Source organism: Gadus morhua, chromosome 13, assembly GCF_902167405.1.
Source record: "Gadus morhua chromosome 13, gadMor3.0, whole genome shotgun sequence".
Taxonomy (NCBI): domain Eukaryota; kingdom Metazoa; phylum Chordata; class Actinopteri; order Gadiformes; family Gadidae; genus Gadus; species Gadus morhua.
Genome location: NC_044060.1, coordinates 1135836 through 1158985, shown reverse-complemented (window position 1 = coordinate 1158985; position 23150 = coordinate 1135836). Strand labels below are relative to the sequence as shown.

Here is a 23150-nt window from a genome sequence, read left to right as displayed (position 1 = left end):
TGATGAGAACCACAGGGGCTGTGATTTATGGACTCTGAAACTACTCATTCAAGTGGTTTGAAGTCCCCAACAAGGCTCTCAGTTCGAGTTGATGCATTTGTCATCAGATTGAAACATGTTGAATATGAACATGCTCAACTGCGCGGCATTTCAGGACATTTGAGATGATGTAATATAGCTTTTTCTTCACATTCAACACATGGTGTACTCTTTTTGGTTTTGTTACGTTTGATTCGATTTATTGATTCATTAATTTATGTAGTTAGTAGATAAAATATTACGGGGAAATATCATTTTAAGATTGGAAGAGAAAGCTGTAGGCCTAGCTTCATTACCACCCACCATAAGGTAATGCATAATGAGGCAAAAACAATATCCCTCTTTAAGATCCTTAGTTACTTATATAAATCAGTTCCCTTCAAAAAACCACTTCAGTGGAAATGTCAAAGCTGTTTTATTTTTTATATGTTTCCATGCTGCCAGTGTCTTGAATTTATTACTAGTCATCGCTCTATCCAAGACAGTAGCTTTATTCAACGACAGCAGAGGGAGACTTGGAATGAGTCCTGGAAGGATTTCGTTAACAGGTTAAGTGATGCCGATCAAATTCCAGGTGTATCCCCACTGTTGCGTTGTAAGAGCAGGACTAAGCAGCTAAAGCCTCTTTAATTCATTGTTCCAAGCGACGGATGGTTCCATTACACACCAGCCAGACTGCACCTGGAAAAGGGAGGAGGTGTCACACTAAATTTGTACCGGCTGCCAAATTTGTACCGGGCGCGTCATCCATACGTAATCCACTCCAAATCTGCCTGGCAACAGATGATCGCTTCGTCCGTTGCCTGGCAACGGACGATCGCGTCGAATGACGTGAACATTCGCGAACCTTCTATCTAGCGATCCGTTATCTGTATTGTGCTATTTCGTCCTTGACCTGCTTTAAACACTCAGTTTACTTGCTAAATTTGATTAAACAATTAAATACAATACAAAAATAAAGTAAAAACAAGTGTTATCTGTAATGATATCAACATCAGTTATTAGACCGTCACACGGAGCATGCGCAGTTGGATTGGCGCGCTGCATGTTGATGTCTGTTCCAAGATACATCGTGTGTTTATTAAGGAACCCAACAAAACATTACATTATCTAGCGATCCGTTAACTGTATTATGTTATTTCGTCTTTGGCAACATGAGCGCGAATGTTTTTTGAAACCTGCCCGGCAACGGACGACGCGATCATCTGCTGACAGGCAGGTTTAGAATGGATTACGTATGGATGACGCGCCCGGTACAAATTTGGCAGCCGGTACAAATTTAGTGTGACAGAGGCATGTGTGGTTGGAGTGTTGTTGGTGCGTAACGTACAAACAAATAGTAAAGTGAAATTATAGCCGATCTAACACAGTGTCACAAAAAGGAGTCTTTTCAGCTGTTTATCCTCAAGAGGTCAGGAAGGAGTAAAACTATTTGTGTTCTATTTGTGTTATTCTATTGCCCCTAGAGCATCACATGTCCCATGGTTGTAAAATTTGACGGCTGAGTTGTGTCCAGTGTTAAGGTAACGGCCAACAGCTCATTCACACGGAGGCGGCCACAGAAGGCATTCTCAAAGGCTATCTATTGGTTTGACATGTCGTCGCTCTCTCTGCGCTCAACCAGCCATCATACAGACAATGTGCTCCCAAAGGCAGAGCCACTTTACACAAGTTCTGCTGCCTTGTTCTCCATCTCCCTCAAACAAGGGGGCGGGACCACCACCTTTCAGCACCACCCACGCCCCATAACGTCCTTCTGGATCCTTCTCCACCCGCATACTGCAGGGGCGGTATCCAGGGCAACATGATGGATCCCAAACACATATAGTAAACGACCGAGTCCAGATGTCAAAACACCCCTTTCGTCAAACCCCTTTATAGATCTGTAGCGGCCAATCAGTCTGCTCTCTGCTGATTCAAGAGGTGATTATTGATCCAGAAACACTTGATTGATTTAAAACACGACTCGTATTATTAACGATTTATTTATGCTTTAATCATGACGATACACCACGTTAGACCGAAGGTATGGGGGAGAGGGGGGAGGACATGTAGCAAAAGGCCACGGCAGGAATGGAACCTGGGTCTGTGCCGTAAGGACTAAGCCTTAATGGTACGGCTCTACCCGGTGAACCACCGGGGCACCCCTGCACCTTCAACGTGTTTCTAAACCCACACAACAGTAGGACTACCCATTCTGAGATTGGATGGTTTAGAGTAGATTTCACGCTGGATCGATTTGCTATGCAGTGCTACTCAAGATGCAATGTCCTTACACGAGTCAACGAGCAGTTCATTCTGCTGTGTGGACTGCACTGTGTCACTCACGTGGAAGGCAATAGCCTTTGAGTGATTTGCATTAAAATAAAGGGGTCGAAAACTGCATTTCATTGAAGAAAAATGCAATGCAAACACGACATGTGTTACAATATTGCAGAGTTTGTAATAACACGCAATAAACAACACCGCCTGTGCTATGTTTTCATAAAGCAAACAATCTATGTGCATATATTAAGCGGAATAATCACAAGGGGCATGGATTTCCGACAGGCTTCCCTGTACTTGGCCGTGTTTCAGGAAGGCACACACACTCACACACAACCAACCGCCCCCATAAGAGGGACTGTTGAATACACTTCCCCGGCCCGCTCTATATGTATACAGGAGGCAGAGTTATGGAGCGTCTGGCACGCAGCGTCTCTGGGGTTTCAATCCGAGGGCTTCTCTGCACCAAACTTCATGGGGCGAAAGTTCTGGAACTCAGTGTGCTGCTGAACTCGCATGGATTAAACTCTCTGTCGACTTAAGGAAAGAGAACGCTTCCTTAAGACCCAGCGAGGGCCGGCTTTGTAATTGTATTGCGAAAAGGAGTTCTTCATAGGCTACTTTCTGTCTTTGTTTTTTTAATTATTTTGTATATATTCTATCTTTAACCAAGCAAGTTAATTGAAAAAAGATTCACATTTTCAATAACGGCTTGGCCAAGAGGCCATTCACAGCAGAAACTCAAAAATGAAACAGGGATTTCATTTTATACAATACAAGCCTTATTCTATCAAAGTCCTTCCATCCCATAATAAACACCAGAGGATTAAATATTTGAAACCACATAAAGTGCAAGGCCAAAAAAGCCATGGTTTCGAAAAACAAACCCAAGTGGGAATGTCCAGCATCACTCATCCGTCCTGCAGCTGATCTGCATGGTGAATGTGCAGCCTACACACCTACCAACCGCAGAGTCTAACCCTGATTTAGATGGCTACGGAGAATACCAGCCATTCCTAACACAATTTAACGATTGCAACCTCAGATGACAGATTCTCCCGCCAAGTGGTGTGATGGTGGCGCATTATATAAATGGAGAAATCATGTTTATTTACGTTTATTAAACCCCAATGCTGGGTCACAATTCCAGAGTTAAACCAATATATTTTGTGATAGACCAAGACACATTATACCATGAGCCATTGCGGTATGTCAGGCCTGTGTAGCTTTGATGTCGTTTCATAAACCCGGGGGGAATATGCTTTCTCTCAGAGGCTTTTGAATAGTACTTGTTCTTCTTTCAGAATGAAGCTAACCGCTGTAGAATTAGGGATTCAGAGATCCCATCTGCGCTACCGTTAGGGCTCTGATAAACAGTCTGCAGAAGGGTTTAAGCCATATGCCGCCATCACCTTATAATACTTGTAGCACATATTTTAAACATCGGATCTTTTAGGTGATATAAGGAGTCATAAAATTCATGCATTGGGACTCGGGCACTAAGTGGCAATCTCGAAGATCTCCAAAGCCCTTTATTTTAATATACGTCAGTTAAGTCACTCTATATCGCCAAATGAGGTGGCACAATGGGGATGGAGCCCGCGGCCCACTGATATAACCACATGCATTGGCCATATTATGAATGTTACAGTTGAGACTTTCCTGCCATGCGTTGAAGTCCCCAGCGGCCCAGCGAGGGACAGCTCCTCCATCGCCCAGCCGTGGCTGCTCCACCAGAGAAGCGCAACAGACTCACTGGTGGTGTGGTGACGTACACGGGGCCTCCCATAGGGACCCCCGAAGAGAACGACACGCATATCCTCGAGTTTACACACGCCGTGTAAAAACAGCCCATCGTTTTAAAGTCCTATTTTGAGTTGTGTTTTTAGTGAGTTAGGACTTTGGCCCAGCGGCGAGCCGTGTGTCAGCTCATGCAGATACGCTCGTTAAAATCACTTCATTAAATCAGCAGATAAAAGAGGGTCTTCCCCCCGGAGTCCAAGTTGAGGGATAAATTAGAGGTGGAGGCCGCCCGTCATTAATACAAAGCCCCGCGAGTTTAGAGGAAATCCTCCCCATTTACCTCCAACCCACCATCAGCTCTGCCTTCCAACCCCCCCCCCCCCCCCCCCCCCCCCCCCCCCCCCCCCCCCCCCCCCCCCCCCCTCTCCCTCCCCTAACCAGGGAGACGGCGTTGGTCAACAGGCTGAGCACACAGAAAGTGGACATCCCTTCTGGTGAGACGCGAGGACGTTTAATTTGAATTGAGAATTGATTAAATGAATTCCAGGATCGGGAGTCGGAATTGTCCATTGTAAGCATTCATCAAATACTGTTGAGAGGGTGTAAAAGATGGGAAATATTTATAGAAAATGGAGAATGTGCAAAGTGGCAGATATTTTATGTTGACACTGTGAATTATGATAAATTAAATGTTAATAATAGCCTTGATATTTGTCAATGTTTTGGCTTCAGGATTAAAGAAAATACCCCTTCTTCAACCGTTTTTGTGGATTTTAAGTCAAATGAAATCAAATAAAATTGATCAGGAACATCTCTTTCATACATTAATTGATGTTAATGGTGAGGCGAGTATAGTGTATATTGTTTAATGCATAGGAATGAGTGAGTGGTATCTATGGTTTAGTCCAGGGATTAATTGTGGGCATCTCATTGGCTGTCCAGCATGGGAAATCCAGTGTGAAAAAAAAAAAAAAGGGCGAATTACATGTATTCAGCACTTCCGCCAGAATTCCAAGAATTCCTGTGCACAATTCCTGTGTACAGCTGGCAGACTTGTACCAAGAAACATACGCTCCTCATTCCAACACAATTCAATATCCATTGCACGGCTTTACAAACAACTTCATAAATTAGAATCGTTTTATTGGCCAATTCCACATTGAAAGAGTTCCAACTATCTACCAACGCCATTGTTAAAACAAAAGCCAGCACAAACTGTTTGCTGTCAGCTCATGAGCAGCTCAGCCAATGAACAGTCACAGACGTGCAGGAACAGCATGAGGAACGGAAGGAGTCGGTTTTCTTCTCATTCATGGCCCCTGTCTTCCTCATATCATGCAAGGTTCATCCAAGCCGGCTGTTCCCAGATGTGTGTATGAATATGTGTATGCGTATTTTATGTGTATGTGTATGTGAGTGTTTGAGGGCGAGAGAGAGAGAGAGAGAGCTAGAGAGAGAGAGAGAGCAAGAGAGAGAGTGTTTGAGTGTGTGTGAGGTTAAACTCACGAGGCATTGATCTGGCTGACGTGGCTTTTCCACGCTCACGTTTCCTGATATTGATTCCTTCCAGCGTATCAGCGCTGCATTTTAAGCGAGGTCGATGCTCCATCATACACCGATCTGCAGCCAATCAGTGCCTGACCTGCCTTGGCATTAATTATAAACTTCAGCTTAACTGCGCGTTCCAGCAAACCGCGGCAAACTCCTCAACACTCTCTGAACGAAGGACAAACTATTTTTTATGCTGTTTGTATCTCCTAAATAACAAACATGTAGCCATGGATACAGAGATACAGAGGCATATTTCACTGTCACAGACGGAGCCGTCGTCAAAATCCCCATTAAGCTCCTTTGAGTAAACTTCCCGTTCATCTCTCACTCCTCTCTCTAGACGCTTTGAAAACGAAACGCTCAGCGCAATGAGTCGGATCACTCGACTGTCTCCGTCGTCATCACCACAACACGCCGGTGTGTGTGTTGGGCGCGGTGGAGGCTGGCGTTTAATTGCCTCGTGTTAAAGGCTGGTGGAGGCTGGTGGAGGCAGATGAGGCCGGCGCGCGGCTCGTCTTCATCCATCAACGGCGGAGTCGTCGGAACAACGTGTAATGAGGGCTGCGGACTATGCCTTCTGCCATTAATAACGGCCGTTTGCCAAGACGCTCCGGGGAAACAAAGGGAGTGGTGCTTCTGGGCTGGCGTCGCGTCCGCGCTGCTATTGTGGCCGTGATTTATGGCGCTGCCTAACCTTTGCTTTAGATCCCCGTGCGGCGGACCGGAGCGGAGCGACGGATGGCGAGGAGATAGCGGCGAGAGTCTACTCTCGGACGCTCTGTAGCCAAAATGATTTGTGGCGTCGAAAGTGCTAGCATCTTAGACCGCAATGCTAATGTGAGTGATCATCAGTTTCATTACGCCCATTAATGCCATCATGTCATTCTTACCAGCACGCTTTGCTTATCGCTCATGCTGTAGTCGCCACCGATGTTGAGCGTCATCAATGCCGTTGTGTCATTATTGTTGGACCGAGCGTGATCCTTCATGCGACCGTCATAATCACCGTCGCTGAATCATCAATACTTTCATTATAGCCTTTGATGCATCAATAATGAGGTTTGTGCTATCATCCTTATCGGGAATATACCATAATATCCTTATTAGTACCATACGCATTATAGGCAATCAATGAGTATTAAATCTATCATCACCAAATCATTTAAAAAATATCCATTATTTTAATTTGAAATGAAGGGACAGTAATTAACAGTGGAAATTAAATACCAAAAATAAACAAATATTGAGACTGATATTTGGATCCAACTTGATCTAACAAGGACCTAACATTTGGATGAAGAAGAAAAAAATCCTAACATCTGCGTGGTTTGGCCAGACATCTGTCCAACAACCCTTAGAAGAGAACAGTTTGAATGGCGTCCATTTTGAGAGGATTTCCAGACGGTCGATAGCGTCTGATAATCTCAGCATTACCGGCGCACGCCGAGCACAGTGGCGGACATCAGCTTAAAGAAATCGAGTTCTTAGGATTGGCAGACGGCTGTGGACTGGGCGGATATATAATGCATGTGTGATCTCCGCAGAACATCCCCCTGTTTGCCCCCCTCTCTTCAGTCTGTGCGGGTACCTTCGAAAATATTAAACTTAGGGGCCCGAGGCAAGAGAGAGCTAAGTGTATCCGTTTGAAAGTATGAAACATATCTGGCTGAGAATATTCTCCAGAAAATCATTCGCAAAATGTACAACTAAACGGCAATTAGAGCGATAGAGGACGACTGCGGAGGAGCTCCCTGGAATAAGTGAGTCTTTGTTCAGTGGCCGCCCCTATCTTGGTTGACGGCAGGTGAAGACGCTGATGTGAAGTTATGAAGTAGGAGAAAGGATTATACAGAATGATTCCTGTATACCATCATAGGGACTGCAATAAGGGGTGCCCTGTTGTAGTGAACCACACCGTTCTTAAGAATGCCCAAAGACTTAATTCAGCCAAGGTGTCCATCTCCAACGGCGTCTATGTCCCCGTTAAGGGTTAGACGTTCAATAACCCGTTCAGGGTTGGTTTCCACCAATCCGACGGGTTTCTTCTGTACCCTTGAATGCAAACAGAGGCAAGCGGCCCCCCAGGGAGGAGGGGAGGGCCGCGGAGGGTGGGGTGGAGAGTCGGTCTGTATGAGTGGCGCCCGTGATTGATGCCGGCCAAGAACACAATCTGGGGCCGTGGTTCAGGTCTTGCTTTGTAAACAGGGAGCTGATGTGTTTTCCACTCAGAGTGATTTACTGTTTAATGAAATGCTTCTGCTGAGAAAGAGATAGAAAGAGAATGAGAGAGAGAGGAAGAGGGAGAGGGAGAGGGAGAGAAGAGAGACGGGAGAAAGAAAGAAAAAGAAAGAAAAAGAGGGAGAAGAAGTAAGAGAAAGAGCGACGGAGAGAAAGAGACTATCCATTATAATCCTGCTAGCGAACAGCCGAGACCGCTGTGCAGGATAGCCATCAGGAGGAAGTCCATCAGAAGGTCTTCTGAATGGGGCCCCGAGGGCTAGCAGAATTAATTCAGATTCACAGCCAATCTTTTTTTTTTGGGGGGGGGGTGCATGGCCTGCTGGCCCATGCGGGCTTAGCAGCCTTATCTATAAGCGCTGTGCAGCATCACATTCACAAGCTATAGCCACATGAGGGAGACCTGTCCTCTGGTCCTTCCGCCTTCATTTGGATTTATTATTATCCTACCCTAATAGCACACAACTGTTGTGGATTTAACGACTTTAATACCCCTGTTGGTATAGCCTCGATGTCCGATGTGAGACTTACATTAGGTTGCGGTTTGTGTTTGAGCCGTCTAACTGCACAACGGAGACTGCGGTGGGATTGGGAACTGGCAATAAAAAAATACATCAGATAATCTCACTATATGGAGACACAGGGGATATGTTATTATTATCCCACAGGAGTCAAGACACACGCACGCACGCACGCACGCACGCACGCACGCACGCACGCACGCACGCACGCACACCTTCATTTTGGATAAGATAAATTATTTAATTTGCACGAAGCACAAGACTTGGATGCACCAGTTGCATGCAACGCTGCTTGTGACACAGCAAGCCCCACAATGCAACAGGGCCCTGGCTGCAGGCCCCACAATGCAACAGGGCCCTGGCTGCAGGCCCCACAATGCAACAGGGCCCTGGCTGCAGGCCCCACAATGCAACAGGGCCCTGGCTGCAGGCCTCCAGTGCCACCAGGGAGAATAGCCTCACTCCTCGCTCACACGACTGTTATTTAGATTTTGGAAAGAGAAAATAGATTGCCTTCAAAGCCTGGGGAAATCACAGACACTGACAATACGGAATACGGAAGAGCAACTCAGGCCCCCGACGTAGATCAGCGGTGCTAATATCAGGGCTGGAAGGAGAGGAGAGGAGGCAGAAGACAAAGTGAACCAGATCATAAATCACTTCTTAAGAAATGACTCATGATTTTATAATCATTGTTTGTTGTTTCAGTCAAACAAAAAACAAAAAAAATGTCACTCAAAAATAAGGTTGGTGTAAATATGTATTACGTAAACAGTGCATCCCAGTTTTTATTTAGGCCATTAACAGTCACCGGGTTCTCATTGCATTTCTGAAGACCCCAGCAGCTGCTCTTAAGCAGATAATTGCAGCGTTTGACTTTGACACAAACAATTACAAAATCATTAAAAACTTGCAGCTGTGCCGGAACTAACATTTGAGAGTGTTCTGTGGAAGTGTTCATTCTGGTTGTTTATTCCACCTTCAAAAGCTCTGTTGAGGGCTCCAGTATATTCTTCTGCCTTGCCACCGGAAAGCTTTTTATGGACAAAAATGGCCAAATTTGTTATCCCGATAATGGCATAATAATTCTGTTAAAGCAATTAATGTAGCAACGAAACATGTCGTGTTTGTCATTTTATGTGAATACGCAATGCAGAGGCACTTCATACACATTTACGAGTGCAGTCATTTCTCTGCTCCAAAAGGCGACCTGGCAATGTGTTAGTACGTCTAACTGAGTCCAGGTAGGACGCCGGGAAGATAAGTCCACATCAAATAACTAAAAGGCAGCGAGCATCAAATGAAATGGCCACCGAGCCATGGGAACAGATAGAGCCAATTGGTTTTTAATAAGGTAAACAGATAACCAGAGAGGCAGATAACCACAAAGCAGACTCATCGCCGAGGCATGATGCTCTGGCTAACAAAGGGGGAGGGTGTGGGGGTGTGGGGGGAGAGGGGGGAGAGTGGCTAACCCAGAGACAAACCGCGGGGTATCAATCACCCAAATGTGCAGTCAATCTAAAGAGGCCCTCGTCCAATCACCAGAGGTCGTGAGCAATAGCGAGGAAGGGAGGGAGAGAGAGAGAGAGAGAGAGAGAGAGAGAGAGAGAGAGAGAGAGAGAGAGAGAGAGAGAGAGAGAGAGAGAGAGAGAGAGAGAGGAGGAGGAGGAATGGACGTTCTGAATGTCAGAGGGGGCGTGTCCCGGGCGGGGGCTCCACAGTGGGACCGCAGACGGCCGAGTGCCTTCATCACGGTGGAATCCCAGCGGGTAAAGGAGGGCATCTCGGCCAAGCAGGGGCCCCTCGCCCCTCGTCCCTCGACCCTCGTCCTCCCGGGACAGAGATTATTAATAATAACGTTTACACACCTCGTCCCCAAGAGGAGCTCGTCCGCCGCCCGCAGGGGCCGGACCGCTGCTGTGTCTCACCGTCTCACACGCCATCAAATAAAGACACCCGAACACAATACCCAGGGTACCGTCATCAAATGAAGACACCCTAACACAATACTCAGGGTACCGCCATCAAATAAAGACACCCTAACACAATACCCAGGGTACCGTCGTCAAATAAAGACACCCTAACACAATACCCAGGGTACCGTCGTCAAATAAAGACACCCTAACACAATACCCAGGGTACCGTCGTCAAATAAAGATACCCTAACACAATACCCAGGGTACCGTCGTCAAATAAAGACACCCTAACACAATACCCAGGGTACCGTCGTCAAATAAAGACACCCTAACACAATACCCAGGGTACCGTCGTCAAATAAAGACACAGTAACACAATACCCAGGGTACCGCCATCAAATAAAGACACAGTAACACAATACCCAGGGTACCGTCATCAAATAAAGAAACACTAACACAATACCCAGGGTACCGTCGTCAAATAAAGACACCCTAACACAATACCCAGGGTACCATCATTAAATAAAGACACATTAACACAATAGCCAATGTTTTCCCCTCACGTGCACGTGTGCGCCCGTACGTGAGCGTGTGTGTGCTTAAAAGGAAGAGCGGGCATATTGGTAGAGTGACCTCGATGAAGACATCAAGTGTTGAGTCCATTGAGCTCGCCTGACAAACAGACGGGCCGCGATGGCTCTGTAGCCCGTCCTCCTACTCTATAATTCATTTCTATTACCTCTAGCTGGCCTTCAGAAGCTCTCCTCCTGCCCCCCCGCCCCCCGCCACCCCAAGATGTATACACACATCTCTATTCTTATTTGACTTGGAACATTGCTGCACTTCTGCACACTGCGGCAAGTCTAGACAAAGCTACAGTGCACACTCAGGAAGGCAGCCATTTTGTGGAGCAAGTGTAGAGCTCCCAGCTAAAGTGGAATTACAGAGAGAGGGGGAGGAGAGAGGGGAGGGGAGAGAGGAGGGGAGAGAGGAGGGAGGGGAGAGAAGAGAGAGGAGAGGGGAGGGGTAGAGGAGAGAGGGGAGAGAGGAGAGGAGAGGGGAGAGGGGAGAGAGGAGAGGGGAGAGGGGAGAGGGGAGGGGAGAGAGGAGAGGGGAGAGGAGAGGGGAGAGAGGAGAGGGGGAGGAAAGTGGGGAGAGAGGAGAGAGGAGAGAGGAGAGGGGAGGGAAGGGGAGAGGAGAGGGGGAGGAAAGAGGAGAGGGGAGAGGAGAGAGGGGAGGGGAGAGAGGAGAGGGGGAGGAGAGCGGAGAGAGGAGAGGGGAGAGGGGGGGAGAGAGTAGGGGGGAGAGAGGGGAGAGAAGGAGAGAGGAGAGTGGAGAAAGGAGAGAGAGGAGAGGGGAGGGGAGAGAGGAGAGGAGAGGGGAGAGAGGAGAGAGGAGAGGAGAGGCAAGAGAGAGGAGAGGAGAGGAGAGGGGAGGAGAGGAGAGGAGAGGGGAGGAGAGGAGAGGGAGCGAGATACGTTTGTCCACGATGCAATGAGGAAGTGGAGCGCATAATCGTCCGTTTGCGTCGACACAATCCTGACACCGCTTTGGGCTGGAGGGATCAATTTACTAAATTAGCAGGAGGGAAAGAAAAAAAAAAAGCAGGGAAGAGGGAGGAAGGCAGCGAGAGCGAAAAAGAGACAAATTCGCCAAGAACAAAAGCAGAGCACTTTGAGTTAAGTGGGCCCCGGAATAAGAGCCATCTTTCTGCCGGTGATATCCAGTAGAGCCGTTGGAGCGATGTGCAACGGGAGAGCCACATCGCACTCCGCCAGAGAAAAACAACCCGGGAGATGGAGCAAAGTCACGGGACGATATGTCCCGGAGCCCGGCTGTGAGAACATGCTAACGTGCTACTAATGAGGAGCGCAGGAGGAGGTGTGAGAGGAGCGTTCAGGTGTTGGTGGGAGACGGAGGCTCTAATGGCTGCCTCGCCTCGCCTGCCCCCCCCCCCCTGGGGTGTCACTCTCTGCCCTCCTGATATCCGCCTTAAGCTGTAATCAGGGAGCCCGACGACACGAGGTAAACAACACCGTCACGGGACCCGGCAGGAACACAACCCCACCCTCGCCTCCACCTCCACCTCATCTCCCCTCCAATCCCCTGCTCTCTCCTACACCCCCCCACCCTCTGGTGGTGGAGCAGAGGATGCCGTCATCAGGAGTGGATCTGGGGTCAGACGTCAGGAGGGGCGTGGCCGGCGGCTCGCTCCACGATGCTGAAGGCTACGCTGGACGACGGGCACTGGGGATCAGGATGATACCTTCACTCCCGGAGCTGGAGGCCGTGGTGATGAAGGGCCGGCGCCGCCGGGGCGAGGAGCGGCGTGAGACACCGCCGACGGAGGGGCGGAGTCACGCTCGGCGGCTCATTGATACAAATGACCCCCACCAAGATACACGGGGGGGATCTCCCCTCAAGATGCTGTTGCACCCCAACCTCAACCGTCGCTACGCGAGGGGGAGGGTGGAACAGAGGAACACGCCACCCTCCCCCGCCCTCCCCCCCCACCACCCCCGCCCTTCCCTAACCTGATTACAAGCTTTGTTTGGGGGGGGGGGGGGGGGGGCTCTGGGGAGAGCTCACAGTATGAGAAATAAATTAAAAAGTAAGAGGGAGGGAGATAACAAAAAACAGCCGCACGCCCTTCGAGCTCAAAAAAATTGAGTTTGAGCGGCTTCCTCTTTATCGGCTGTTCTGACGCAACCGCCAACACACCACCCCCCACCTCCACCCCCATCACCACCCCCATCCCAACCTCCACCACCACTACCACAACCACCCCCATCACCACCCCCATCCCAACCTCCACCACCACCACCACAACCACCCCCATCCCCACCCCCATCCCAACCTCCACCCCTATCACCACCTCCATCCCCACCTCCACCCCCATCACCACCTCCACCACCACCACCACCCCCACCTCCACCACCGCCAACACACCACCGCCACCACCCCCACCTCCACCACCACCTCCACCCCCATCACCACCTCCATCCCCACCTCCACCACCACCACCACCTTCATCTCCACCACCACCACTACCACCCCCACCACCACCACCACCACCACGGCGGTGGTGTTTTAGGAGGAGGCTCAGCATGTGTCGGACCTTCATTGAGATGAATTAATAAATAAACCGGTGAATGTAATGAACTAAAAAAGCAGTGCTCCAGAAGACGGCCAGCTGTCCGGCCCCCCTCCCTGACCTCTACTCAGGGAGGGGGGCAGCTGTCCTGTGGCCCCCCCCTGATCCCTACTCTGAGCTGCTGTACCAGAGCCGATCTGAAAACAAATTAAAGAGGATTAGCGTTCCCTCTCTGTGTTCTCCCCAGAACACCGCGTCCTCCGGCTGCCCGCCCGCCCGACCTTCACAGCCCCTCCTGGGTCCTGGGTCCTGGGACGCCCCCCCCCCCGCCCCCGCCCCCCTGGCCCCCCCCGGGATGGTGTTTTAAGGGCCCACTCCCGTGCCTGGATGGAGGGACACAGCGCTCACGTAACGGAGCTCTGACGCAAATAAAAAGTTGGGCTGAGATTGGACGGCAGGGCTGGAATAGGTTCCTGTTTGATTGAGTTTGATTTGTAATCACGCTCGTTTTGATTACGTGTCCTTTTGGACGCACACACACACGCACATGTGAGTGGACACACACACAGCCACACCCGCGCACATGTGGAAGTGCACCCACACACACACACACACACACACACACACACACACACACACACACACACACACACACACACACACACACACACACACACACACACACACACACACACACACACACACACACACACACACACACACACACACGCACCCTGCCCCATGCTACCCTGCCAGGCCTCCAGTGTTTTGCAGCAGCAGTAGCGGTGGTTCACGGCAGCAGCATCTCGTTTTCCAACCAGCGGCGGTATTGCTCATTTATCAATATAAAAATCTCTGCGAGCGGCGAGCGTGATGAAATTGTATAACAGAGAAAGCGTTACCTGGGGCTGGGATTGCAATGATATCCAATCCATGCATTCTCCCCATTTGTCTTTCACTCGGTTGTAGCATGCAGAGAAACAGTTATTATTCCAGGTGGTCTGTCTGTACCTAAAGTCACGCTTTATAAACGTGCAGAGAAGAGCAGGAGCGCCAACGACTTGATGACTCGTCTCGTTTGCTAGTGCTTAACCTACAATAAATCAGTAAATTGATTAACAGGAGAAAACGATCCATTAGACATTTGGTAACGGCACTCATCATTTATCAAATATATACGCCAAACCTTTAACTGTTTATTGCATCATTAAAGCAAATACTTTGGGTTTTTCTTTTGTTTTCCGATCATTACAAAATGAATTATTTAGTTTTCTTTGGCTGCCCCTCAAACAAGGCGAGCAAATTGAAGCGTTCGCTCTGGTAACTTGTGATGAAAGTTTGCCATAACATGACATTTATGATTAATCAACCCAATGAATAAAATGCTAAAATCAATCGCTTATTTTCCAAAGGGCTCTTCGCTGAGTCCAACAGAGCTGATCCGCCTGCACCTCCATCAGTGAACACCACCACCTCCATCAGTGAACACCACCACCTCCATCAGTGAACACCACCACCTCCATCAGAGAACACCACCACCTCCATCAGAGAACACCACCACCTCCATCAGAGAACACCACCACCTCCATCAGAGAACACCATCACCTCAACCATCATAGAACACCACCACCTCCATCAGAGAACCCCACCACCTCCATCACTGAACACCACCACCTCTATCAGTGAACATCACCACCTCCGTTCCAGCTCAGTGCAGTGAACAGCACCACCAGTTCCACCCTGCTGCCCCTCTTCCTGAAACCCCGCTCGTTCCCCTGATTGGAGGGACACTGCGCCAACATCCCTCAACATCACCGCCTCCTGCCCGCCGTCCTCCCGTCGCCATGGTTATCACCGACATGGATCAACCTTCATGTACACCGTGTATCACACGGAGCTCGTCCGTCATTGAGCCCCCGTTGACAACCTCCCATCCACCTCCCCCCTCCCAGCTTCTGACACGCTACGTCGACCTTGCAGAACGTCAACACGCCAGAACATCAGGGGGAAGAGTTGCAAATGGAGTTGAACAATTTTAGAGGAGTTGGTATCGACCCCTGGGGAAATCGTTATCGTGGCAACCACCGGGCGGCATATGAATAAATGAATCGAACAAATGTATGTCAAACAATATTAAAGCACAAACGGTACGTTCAGTATGTAAATGAAGGTACGCATGGACTATAATGAGGAAGAGGAGGAGGAGGAGGAGGAGGAGGAGGAGGAGGAGGAGGAGGAGGAGGAGGAGGAGGAGGAGGAGGATGAGGAGGAGGAGCAGCGTGATGAAGGCAGCCGAAGCTTCCAGAACAGAGCTGGGTACCCCGCTCATTGAAGAGCAGCTCCTAGCTTAACGAGAGGAACCCCCCCACTGCCGGGCCCCGCCCCCCCCCACTAATCACAAGCCTCTACCTTGACAATGAGGCGACCACTAGCCTGGATGATCAGAGGGGAGCTGAAGCCCCTCTTCTGGGGGGGTCTCACCGTGCGCCGACCGCAGCGATGCGTTTTAAAAAGCCCCAACAGACAACAGCCGATGGACTCTTGATGGGAGTCGTAGTTTGGGCCAATTTTCCTTTTATTTAACCTAGCAATTCAATCTCACTACATCCATTGTCCACTCGAAGCACTGCTCTAATTATGCGGCGCTCTTGTCTCTACCTGCCATGGCTCCTGTCCTTTGGTCCAATGGATTCTAATAAAGTAGGGGTAGCAGCACGGTGGCAGCGTGGTGGGGGCAGCCGGGGTTTGGAGCGCGGGCTTGGGGAGGGAGAGAAAAATAATAGAAAGATGGAGGGATATAGAGAGAGCGGGGAGATGGAGCCAGATCAGGGACTCAAGTGTGTGTGCGGGTATGTGGGTTTGTGTCTGTGTGGGTATGTGGGTTTGTGTGTGGGTATGAGTGTGAGAGAGTGAGAGAGTGCGTGACGTAAGTGAAAGAGAGAGAATGAAGTAGACCCAGAAAGAGAGCGAGCGAGTGGCTGAAGAGAAAAAGAGAGAGACAGAGACAGAGAGAGAGAGAGAGAGAGAGAGAGAGAGAGACAGAGAGAGATAAATTGAACGAAACGTGACATAGAGAGACAAAGACAAAGACAGACAGAGAAAGGGAGAGATTGAAGAAACAGGAGACAGAAAGAGAGAGAGAGAGAGACCGACAGACAGACAGAGAGAACGAGAGAGAGAGAGAGAGAGTCAGAGAGAAATTGAAAGAAACGGGAGACAGAGAGAGGGAGAGACAGAGAGACAGAGAGTCAGAGAGAGAGACAGAGACAGAGAGAGAGAGAGAGAGAGAGAGAGAGAGAGAGAGAGAGAGAGAAAGAGAGAGAGAGAGAGAGAGTGAGAGAGAGACAGAGACAGAGACAGAGAGAGAGAGAGAGAGAGAGAGAGAGAGAGAGAGGAGTCCTCTCCCGCTGCTCGGGGGAAGCGGCTCCATTGGTATTCACGGCAGCGCCTCCATTTTGGATCTTCTCAGTCTACTTGGCCGTGGCCGAGTGCGGCCCTTGACACATCTCCCTGCACTGCTACTCAAAGAGCCACTGTGTTAATTGGGCTAAACTGAGTTAGAGCGGGGAGGGGAAATTAATGCTGGGCCCTGAGCAGGCAGGGGGGGAATCACATCTGTCAGGTCGGGGGTCGGCGGGGGGGGGGGGGGGCCCTGCCTGCGTCTCGGGAGCCCGACTTCCTGCCTCCCTCTGCCGGGCGGGGCCAGTGTGCTGTAGGCAGGGTCTACACTCTGATTACGTTATGCAATACATTATGGTCTGCGTCGGCTCTCACAGCGTCCATACGTTAGGAGACGCTGCAGCACTCACACAACGGGAGCTTTAGATGTTCGCGCCAAACAATCAAGACACTTAATATTTAATTGCGCTTTTTCAAATGGGTGCCCACTTATATATTCATGATAACCAACAATGTGTCAGCTCATATTTATTATGAGCCATAAACGTAACGGATCTGAGCGTATAAATAGATGGAGCCATATGCTGTCTCCCCTGCGGGCGCATTCCAACAGCCATAGAGTTTATGTCGTGCCGTTAGGTGACAAATGATTAACCTGCAGCCAGGAACGGCGCTGGAGTAGAATGGGAGGTCACCTCGATGCACAAGGGTAATATGAATCTGATACGAGTCGCGTGTGACCTCCAGGCTCTGCCGTAGCTGCAACCCGCTCACAACGCCAGATCTATGGCACGGCACCTCGGCATGTGGTCATAGGTGGGAGGTGTGCCGGGCAGAGATTGTCCTTCTGCACTTGACCATGAGCGCTACTGTGTGTGTGTGCTCGTGTGTGCTCGCACGCGTGCTCATGTGCGTGTGTGCGTGCGTGTGCGAGCTTGTAAGCATGCTTGTTTGCGGATACAAATGCAGCTCGCGTTGAACCTAAACAGCGGCGGTGAACGGCTGAGACGTACAGAACGCTGAACAAATCACCGTTATTATCTCAAGTGCCTCTCGCAGCGCATAGGTGGCGTCAGTAAAGGAATCAATCCAAATCATTTGGAGGAACCCTCGGCTGGCATCACACCCCAACACTGAACCCAGCACTACACTTCATCACACCCCAACACTGAACCCAGCACTACACTTCATCACACCCCAACACTGAACCCAGCACTACACTTCATCACACCCCAACACTGAACCCAGCACTACACTTCATCACACCCCAACACTGAACCCAGCACTACACTTCATCACACCCCAACACTGAACCCAGCACTACACTTCATCACACCCCAGCACTGAACCCAGCACTACACTTCATCACACCCCAACACTGAACCCAGCACTACACTTCATCACACCCCAACACTGAACCCAGCACTACACTTCATCACACCCCAGCACTGAACCCAGCACTACACTTCATCACACCCCAACACTGAACCCAGCACTACACTTCATTACGGGGACAATCGTTGTTGATTGGGACCCGATTGCATAATGACAGCTTTCACCTGCAACAAGGAGGGACTCCCCCAGGGGAGAGCGGATCATAAAGCAGAAAGGAGCGGGGGGGGGGGGGGGGGGGGGGGGGGGGGGGGGGGGGGGCGGTGCGGTGGCTCGGGGGGGCGGGCCCTGGCGTGGGGGGCCGCGGCCGCACACAGCGGCCCCCGGTCCCATGACATCTGAGGAGCCACAGACACATCCGTCAATCCAGACACAGCCAACGCTGTCTGAATATCAATCCAGAGAGGAGCCGCGCGCACACTAAGACACACACAGACACACACACAGATCTACACACACGCAAACACACAGACACACACACAGACACACACACACACACACTCACAGACACACAGACAGAAAGCCACTCACAGATACACACACACAGACAAACAAACGCACGCACGCACACACAGACAGACCCACATACAGACAGACACACACAGACAAACAGAAAACCACACACGCACACACACACACAAACAGACAGACACATACACATAGACACACACACACACAAACACAGACAGACACACACAGGCAGACAGAAAACCACACACACACATACACACAGACAGACAGACACATAGACACACACACAGACACACACAGGCATGGCCTTGGAACACAGCAGAGCCCTGAGATGTCATCACACCACGCTGACCGACAACACCAGCCACAGAACAGCAACACACACGCAGTAAACAGGCTCTCAGGGGGCGGCTTCACACGGCGAGGCTGTACCAATGCATGACTGATCGTACTGCAGGTTGTTCAGAGTCCTCGGGGCAGGTAGAGGGGGGTAGGGGCAGGTAGAGGGGGGTAGGGGCAGGTAGAGGGGGGTAGGGGCAGGTAGGGGCAGGTAGAGGGGGGTAGGGGCAGGTAGAGGGGGGTAGGGGCAGGTAGAGGGGGGTAGGGGCAGGTAGAGGGGGGTAGGGGCAGGTAGAGGGGGGTAGGGGCAGGTAATGGGGGGTAGGGGCAGGTAGAGGGGGGTAGGGGCAGGTAGAGGGGGGTAGGGGCAGGTAGAGGGGGGTAGGGGCAGGTAGAGGGGGTAGGGGCAGGTAGAGGGGGGTAGGGGCAGGTAGAGGGGGGTAGGGGCAGGTAGAGGGGGGTAGGGGCAGGTAGAGGGGGGGAGGGGCAGGTAGAGGGGGGTAGGGGCAGGTAGAGGGGGGTAGGGGCAGGTAGAGGGGGATAGGGCAGGTAGAGAGGGGTAGGGGCAGGTAGAGGGGGTAGGGGCAGGTAGAGGGGGGTAGGGGCAGGTAGAGGGGGGTAGGGGCAGGTAGAGGGGGGTAGGGGCAGGTAGAGGGGGGTAGGGGCAGGTAGAGGGGGGTAGGGGCAGGTAGAGGGGGGTAGGGGCAGGTAGAGAGGGGTAGGGGCAGGTAGAGGGGGTAGGGGCAGGTAGAGGGGGTAGGGGCAGGTAGAGGGGGGTAGGGGCCTTTTGCTCATGGATCAGCCCACAGGCTGGGCTGCAGACATCAGGGGATCGAACCAAGTGCTTCTTGGATGGGGGTCACCACCCTATCCTCCCAACACACCATGTCCAAATTATTTGGAAACTCCACTCAGAAAAACACAAACAACAGGAATAAGATGGAAATAACCCAAGTAAAATACAATTCAAAAGAAATAAATTGATTTGTGTCGCTGGTAACGAATAGACAAGTAGGAGGTATTGACGTGAGGAGTGAAACACGCATCCTGCGGCCCGTGATTGGAGGGCTCGTCATCGGCGTAGTCGTGGATTCTCCATGAGGGTAGAAGTTCGGAGAGGGTAGAAGTACAAAGCAATTTTTCGGCAGATTATTGATAATAATGTATAATTGCATTGTTTTAACAGAGTGAAGTTTTGAAGAGAATGAAATATGCATTGGATAATGATTGTATTATGGGATAGATGGATGTAGGGCATTGTCTACGGCGGGTGTAGTTCTGCAAGAGAACGTTGATTGGTTCAGAGCCATTAAATCAAAGCCCTATTATTCCCTCAGACATCTCATACGCTTGGAGAAAAGCCGCTATAACATGGAGTTAATACTGAATAATTGATTTGAATCCAGAATCGTATCATTATCTCATTTACAATTTAATTATAATGAAACAAATCGATACAATTACATTTTATTTAATCTTTTATTAAAATGGTATTATTATTAGAGATTTGATTGGCTGTGAGCTCCCCTTTTAAAAAATAGATTTATAATAGAGGCTGAACACACTGAATACACTAAAAGGTAGTTCATCATGAACGAAATCAAAGCTATTGCAACCGATAATTAAAACTGCCAACTGCCGCTCATTTCTGAACAGGTTCAAACATCGATTCAGTCCGATAAAAATAATGAATACGACGACCTTCGGTTGGATTGGTCATAATCAGGGTGTCATCTAAACACACACACACACACACACACACACACACACACACACACACACACACACACACACACACACACACACACACACACACACACACACACACACACACACACGGCCAAAAGGTTGCCAATTGTGTGCGAGAACTGGAGAAAAGCTTTTTGTATCCGGCAGGGGAGGAGATAACGCAGACATGATAACGACTGAGATAATACCGGACAGCTCAAACTGCCGGCGTCATTCCGTCCCGCGGCCGGCTGAGTGTGCGGCCGGGCGGACTGGCCAATAAAAACAACTTAAAAGTTTTTCTTGACAACAACTTGAAAAGAGCAGATTATTTTTGACAGGTGCTTTCACGCCTGGAGAAGACAATAATTGTGTGGATGGAGGGAGTGGCGTATGGAGCTTCGAACGCCTCGAGGACACGTGTCATCAGGAGGGACTCCAGCTGAACGCTCGGCTACACACACACACACACACACACACACACACACAATAACCTCAGACAAACACACAAACACAGTTACCCCAGTACAGACACCAAGTCTCTCTCTCACACACACACACACACACACACAGAAACAGACACTCATGTCAGACAAACACACACACACACACACAAACAGATACTCATGTCAGACAAACACACACATGTCACACGCATACAAACACACACACAGACTGCCACACACATGTCACACACACACAGTGACCCAAGCACAGACACCAAGTATCTATCTCTCAAACACACACACACACACATACACAAATCACACACAAACACACACACACAGAGTTATCCAAGGACAAACACCAGATCCCTCTCTCTCACACAAACACACATACACTCATGTGACACAAACACACACACTCATGTCACCTAACAGCTCACAGTCTCTCAAACAATAACCTCAGACACACACACACACACACAGTTACCCAAACACAGACACCGAGCCTATCTCGATCACACACACACACACACACACACAACCACACACACACACACACACACACACACACACTCATTTCACACACACACACACAAACACACACTTGTCAGACACCTATTGGTTTCAGTCTGCACCTGCGATTACATATCTTTTATATTGCGGTCTGTCAAAAATAATTGAATTTATTTCCTACAATACATGTCAGGAGAAGGACCTCATGCTGCCAAATAATAAATAAAGAGGGTGTGGGAACGGCTAAGTACTAACGACAGGAGACGACGTGCCACGGTTTAAGACTGGGAGACGTTTCTAATTGCTAGCAAGGTCGCCGTGGCTGTCTCCGTCTCGTCTCCCGTCAGCGCGACGTGTCGCGCTCCGGAGCCGCGTCCGACCGTCTGTCACCACGGAGACAGACTGGCCTGCTGCCCTTCACAGGAGAGCAAAAAGTAAAGCCCCCTCACACGTCCTGACGTTCCTGATCCACGCTCTCTGCCTTTAATTGAAGCTAGCCGGCGTCTGAAATAACCGACCACACAACGCTGGCCAAAGAATTCATGGTCTTTTACGGTTCGGAATACAATTAGAATATGCAGGACTAGGAATGTTTGTGTGTGCTTTTGTGTGCGTGTGTGTCTTTGTGTGCGTTTGTTTTTGTGTATGTGATTGTTTAATGTAAATATAAATGTGCTTGTTTTTGTTGGTTATATTTATACAAGCATCTAAATGTCCTTAAGTTATTGCCATGTCCATCTGTTCGTGAACCAAGATATTCTCCAGCACAATTTGGCTTACCATATGCTATGCCTTTGCTAGTGTGTGTGTGTACACGAGTGTTAGTGTATTCTAGCGTGCATACATACAAGTTGTGTGTTTGTGTGTATGTGCGTGTTCGTGAATACAGTCAAGTACTGAGCACACGGTGGTAAATGATGGAGATCCTTGCTGTCAGCCAGGCTTCCCTGCAGCCTGTTTCCATGCTCATCCTCATCTGTCCTGAGACACACATACAAACACACACACACACACACACACAGACACACACCAAGAACATCCTAACAACTTAACAACCTAACAACCTAACAACCTCCACCATACACGGTGGGGGTCTCCCCAGCCCGGCCGTCTCTCCTCCCTCCTGTAGGTCAGCAGTGCCCTGGGGGGGGGCTCTGGGGCAATCAGTTGTCAACATCTGCTCCAGTGAGGAGGCTGGAAGAGTCAAACAGAGCCTAGAAGGCAGTAGGAGGCAGGGCCATGAGGGTGGAGGAGAGGTGGAGAGGGGGTGGAGAGGGAGGCTTCGCAGGGTGTCAGGGTTTTGTTTTCCTACCTGGTCACGTCTTGTCACCTTACTCTGGGGACTCTCTTTGACTGACAGCTTTCTGTGTTTCGCCGTGTTCTGACACCAGCGTCGGCCCTAAACGCGTCCAGCGCTGGGTGAACCAGCACCGTGTGAATCAGCCGGGCACACGACACAAACCCGTTTTCACTCACATGCTATTCGTCTTCT

At 49.9% G+C, this 23150-nt stretch overlaps 1 protein-coding gene across 1 annotated transcript in view; it reads right to left on the bottom strand.

Moving 5' to 3' along the window:
• LOC115557084 (immunoglobulin superfamily member 21) overlaps window positions 1-23150 on the bottom strand; it is a gene marked incomplete in the record, with an annotated part of 104563 nt that overhangs the window by 43104 nt on the left and 38309 nt on the right.